This window comes from Gossypium raimondii, chromosome 8 (assembly GCF_025698545.1).
Source record: "Gossypium raimondii isolate GPD5lz chromosome 8, ASM2569854v1, whole genome shotgun sequence".
Taxonomy (NCBI): Eukaryota; Viridiplantae; Streptophyta; class Magnoliopsida; order Malvales; family Malvaceae; genus Gossypium; species Gossypium raimondii.
In genome coordinates, this window is record NC_068572.1 from 30,209,954 (window position 1) to 30,216,138 (window position 6,185).

Genomic DNA, 6,185 nt, shown 5'->3' on the forward strand with positions numbered 1-6,185 from the left:
CCAGTTTTATGAGCAATGTGCTCTTTAAATCGTGTTATTCCTCCTTTCACAACTTTACCACAAAGTTTACATACGATATTTCCTTTCGCATTTGGCACTGGAGTTCCAAAGTGCCAACCTATATCGTTACTTGGTGCACCCTCCAATCCTTTAGTCGGGAACTCTTCACGTGGTGGCATGCTTTATTTTTATTTATATATAAGAAACATAAAAATATATTTAGAAATATAAGCAACTCATTTCTTATATTATCAACAATATAGTACAAAAAAAGTAAATATCATTAACATGAACAATTTAAGTTTATTGTATAATCCACACATTATTTTTTTAAAAAACAACAATACACTATAACCCATTATTACTTGGTTCAAAGTTTTTGGTATAAATAGTTTGTTTTGTTCCATCTTAATAAAATTTAAATTCAAATTGGACCAAATTTAAAAATTCAAAATTTTCTTATTATGCAAACTAAATTATATTTAGAAATCTTTTTTTTAACTTTCTTAAGTTAAATCTAAAGTTTTTTTTCTTTATTGTGTTAATTTTGCTAATAAATGAGAAGCCTTTCTAAAGCTTCTTCTTCTTCTTCTTCTTCTTCTTCTTTTTCTCTCTAATATGAGTTTATAAATATTTGGGTCAATGCAAGATTCTTCTTTAAATTTTTGGGCTCTTTCATTTATAAATATTTGGGTCATGCAATATTCTTCTTTAAATTTTGGGCTCTTTCATTTATTGTTTCTAAATAAAATGAATGTTTTTTTTCTCTTTTCTTAGATATGTTTTACTTTTTTATTTACTTGTTACAATTAGATTCTTAAATTGCTTAACATTTATATTTGAAGGTACCATTTCATTGGAAACTTAACTATAAAGTACATGTCATATTTAACTATAAATTTCATTGGAAATTTAACTATAAAGTACATTTATATTTACTCAAGGGACTTAAGGGACTTAAGGGAAATTTAACTATAAATGTCATATTAAAATTGTGTCCGAAATTTATATATGTATTTTTAAATTTAATAAAGAAATTTTCTAATAATTATTTTAAGACAATTTTAACAATTGATGTGGATAAAAGCACAATTTACATGCCTATTTTCTAGTGGTTAAAATGGACGGTGGTCCCCTAATTAATGAGTAAAACAGAGTCAAAGAAGAAACAAAACAGAAAGCATTTCAAAGAAGATGCCAATTGCCAAATCAATAAAACCACAATCCAAAACAAAAATGAAAAAATAAAAGAAAATGAAACGATTCTTTTCTTTCTAATCTATTCCCTAACCCTAACAAGTAACACCCTAACCAAGACCTCCAAGGCTCCAAAAGCCTCCAACTCATCTCAACAAAATGGCCGAATCTCTATCTCTCATCTGTTGAAACTTCAAACTTCAAATGGTGTCCTCAATAGTCAATTCTAAAGAACATATTTGCATTTGACTGCAGATTCAAGACAAACAAGCAAAAATCAAGACAAAATTTCGTCATCGCTTACTTGAAAATTATCGATCTCTCAAGTCCGAATGTGCAAGTGATTAGGGCAGCCACAGGTTAGCTTTTCGATTCAAGTCCTCGGCGATCGGCTCCTCCTTGCTTTCACTGCTTGCTTGTTGTTTGCCCATATATAAGAAACATAATTTCATATTTCTTCTTCTATTGCTTTTGAGTTTTGAAACTTTTGATTACTTTTTTCTGCTTTTTTACTTCTTTTTACTTTTTCGATTGAAAGCTCTCGATTTTGCACTTTGCGGTAGGGAATATATTCCTTTTGTTTTTCACTGCTTCGTTGATATTTTTGTTTGAGGGATGACTTTTTTATTTATCGTAATGAAAATAACGGAATAGCGGCCCGTTATTGCTGCAATTGGCCGTTACCCGTTAAATTACGGCCACGACCCACCGTTATTGGCGTGACTCCGCTTCACACCGCTATTTTCAGCAAAAACGGTTTCGGACGGTGCTGCTACCGCTATATAACGGCCGCTATTCTGATATCGGACCGCTATTTGAATCCCTGGTTGTGGCAAAGGTGGTTGATGTTGCTGTTGTAAAACAATCTGCCCTTGGATCTTCGAAACTAGTGTTCCTTCTAGCTGCTCCGTTCTTTTCAGTCTTCACCTCGACTTTTTTGCATCTCCTTAACCTCATACCCAGCAGTCCAGGTTTGGTTATAAAACACTTTTACTTTTATTTTAGATTTGTGGGATTGTTATAGGTTTAGCTTATTACCTCTTTCACTCACGAACTAACAAATTGCAAATTTGCTCAGAAGAGCAGCAATTGACTTCTTTGTTCATTGCATTATTATTTTTCTTATATTTTATTATGGAAATCAAGACTTAAAGTTTAGTAATTTTTTTAATTTACTAGTTTGGCATATTTTTTTTGCTAGTCAATTTATGTAAATTCGAAGACCCTAGTTGAATCGAGGAAATCCCGATCTTATGGATGTCTTCTTCAATTTTCAGAATGAAAGGTAACCCCATAATTCTTTTTACTATTGTAGTTTGTTGGTAAGCATCAATGTCTTTACTTTTTGCTTATTATTTAAGTTGGAATAACAGGATTTGGATCCTGTTTTGAGTAAATTTTAGAATTGTGCTTAAAATAATTAATTAGCGACTTTTAAGATGTTCCATCCCTAATTGATTTTGAAACAACACGAAAGTCATTTTTTTTAATTTAACTCAAATAAATATATTCGGTCTGATTTAAATTCCATCTCACTTGATTTGATTCGAGAAAATTTCAAATAGAGTTAAGATTATAAAATAAGATTCGTCAACTCAATTATCTCGAAATTTTTTCATTCGATTCGATTCAATCGAACACTTACCCCTACTCAACATTATGATAAAACATGCATATTTTCCATAAACTTAGGTGTGTGCGTTTATTTTACAAATGCTTTTGAAATCTTTTTATAATTTCCTTTTAAAAGGTAAATTGCATAAATAATCATTATAAAATTACCTTTCAATGATTTTTTTTTCAATTACGGAATCATCCTTAATGTTATTAGATTGTTATAAAATAATCGTTCAATCATTAATTATTGTTAATGGAGTAATGACAAATTAGTATAATTAATTAAATTTGTCATATATTTTTCATGTATTTTGTTTCATAATTAATTTATATTTATTATATTTTATTAACAAATAAATTTGTTCTTACTCTTACAAGCCCTAACTTCATCCATTTTTATGGTCACCTATTTGTTTTTTTCCCGACATTGAAGCCATGAAAAAAGAAGAAGAAGAAAAGAAAGTAATGGAGCTATCCATTGTGATTCTAGAATGCTATTGTGGAAACCCAACTGCTTTTAAGAACTTCTTGGTCTAATAAAAATCTATGTATATTCTATTTTTGCAAAAACTATGGTTATGGGTATCACAAGCTCTATTTTCTCTTAGATGGTATAATCCACCTTTGACGGCTTATACAAAAGTTTATTTCATTGGGTTACTAAGAAAAGCGAAAACAATAGAGAGGAAAAAATGAGGAAAGAGAGAAAAACAAGAGTAATGCGCTGGATTTTTTTGGAATCAAAAGAATTAGTTTTGATCCGATTTTTTAAATCGAGCTATGTATCGATATGGTACAAATGGATGGTGCTACCAAATCACTAACAAGGAAAATACCTTTAATTTATTCAAGAAATTTTAAACTTGAAAACATTTTCATAAAACTATAGAAAATATTTAAATTCTATTCAAAATGAGTTTTATGTTTTCCAAAACAAAGTTAAAAAAATCTTACAGTGTCAATTAAAGCAAAAGAACTAAGTAATTTGTAAAATATAAGAATGTTACTTAATGTGTTAAAGGTTACTTAGATCCTTAAAGAATTTTATAAGAAATTAAATAAAACCAAAAGAGTAAAGATATGTTCAACCACCACCCAGGTGGCCAAAGCTCCCACCTAGGTGGAATTGGAGTTATTAGTTGTATTTTTGATAAAGAGTCACTCAGGCGGCTTGAGCTATCGCTCAAGTGATAATGTAATTAATATTAATTTCGTTAAGTTATCGCTTAGACAGTAATATAACCATTTATAATTTCATACTTCCATAAACATTGTCATATCATCTCAATGGTTTACGAAACATTATAAATCAATTTCTAGGCTCATTTAAACTCAAAATACATGGTACACCTGCACTTGAGATGAATAGCGAAGTGGAACAACTCTAAGAAAACTGAAAGGAATTTGAGTTACAAATCAATTTTACAAATATTATTCAAAACTAAGTCCTTATGTACATGCCAAAATTCCCATACCATAATAAGATTTATAGATACATAATAGCCTCTAACGAAGGATGATTCGAAGCTCCCAAGCTTTGACCTTAAATTTCTTGTCGAATCTTTTACCTACTCATTTTAAATAATTGTAATACCCCTTACTGGACCCGGTCGTTGGGTCTAAGCTACGGGATGCCACATTCGTTGCCAGAGCAACTACAATCAAATATATCCAGTATTTGACCATAAACATCAAAATACGATCCTTCCATGCATAAAACATGTTATATAAATATTTTCGGGTCAAATACGAGCTTATGAAAGCTCAATACCATCTCGGGATCAACCAAGGACTAAACTGTAAAGTTTTCAAAATATCTCAGGTGGATGTCGTTGGGAACACGAAAATATACACACTTTTTCATGCTCTTTTTAACTCAAATTCATGCAATTTCATTGTAATTCTTTTTGAACAATATATAATAATTATAAAATAATTAAGTTGTACTTAAATTATTAACATGTTGAATTTTAATTAATTTTATAATAAATTTTGATTTATTTTCGACAGATTCGTACAAAGGGCAAAAATTGGCTCGGCAGACACTTCTAGAAGTGCCAAATCGAGAAGTGATTTTTGAAGCATCGAGGCGAATTAATTTTTCAGCCTAAGACGGTCCAAATTATGAATACCAATTCATAATATAATTAATTTTAATTTTAATCCAATTTATTTTGGGTTAAATAATTATTAATTAATTATGAAAAGAGGTCCAATTATGCTAAGCTGAGAGATTGATCCAATTGAACAACTGGGCTACCCAAAACAGTCCCACATATTGGCCCAATCAGCTTATTTTGCTTATTATTTGGCTTGTAAAACAGCCCTTGAAGCTTCCTTGAAATTGCATTCAAACCCCCTCCACTTATCAAGCTTTTGTAGATTTGTCCCTAACTAAATTTAGCAAGTTTGAAAGCTTCAAACTTGGCACATGTGTGGCCGGCCATGGGGGGAGTCAATGGCTACTGATTTTTTCTATTTTTAGTAGCCTACTTAACCTATAAATACCCCCCTTAGCTGCTCATTTGAAACACACCTCTCATCCTTTCATTCTTCACTTCTCTATCATTTTCTCTCTTCAAAACTCTTCATTTGTTCTTCATTTTCCTTTCCTTTCCCTTGCCAATTTCCCCTCTTTGAAAAAAATACCTTCAACCACCATTGGTAAAAGCATTCAAGTGCTTGTAGAAGCCTCGGTTCAATAAGAACAAGTAGAGAACGAGGAACAGAGCAAACTAGTTAAGCTTCGGAGAAACACCAGATTTGATTCTAGTTCCCTATTTTTTATTGTTGTTGTTATGAACATGTTTATGAGTACTTGTTATGCTGATATGTTTAATTTAATTAATATGACTTAAATTTAATTCTTGTTAGGTTGATTGCATTTCGTCCACTTAAGTTATTAAAATTGTGTTTGTGTTGTTATAGGCCTTAGTAAGTTGTTTGATTAAGTAAAATCATGATTAAGTTATTCTTGCATTATAATTGTAAGGTAACTAATGAATTAATTATTTAATCGTGTTGAAATTGTAATTAATTGACACAATACTTAATCAATGCATGTTTAATATTCTAAGGTAGCTAAGGGTTAAATTAGCAACCGGTATTAAACGGTATATTAGTCTTGCATAACTTGCAAGATTATTTTGATTAAACTGTTTCAAGGTAAGAATACATTGTTACTCCACTTAATCTTTTATGTGCTTATGAAGATGGATTAATTGTTTGAATTGGCATTGGAAAATGTTTAAGAGATTAGTTAATTTAATAAGTATGTATGAACAGAGTTAGCAAATTACCAAGTTGCCATGAATTTATTCGTAACAACATGAAAATGAGTTTAGTAATTCTAAGTTAACAAATGTAATTAA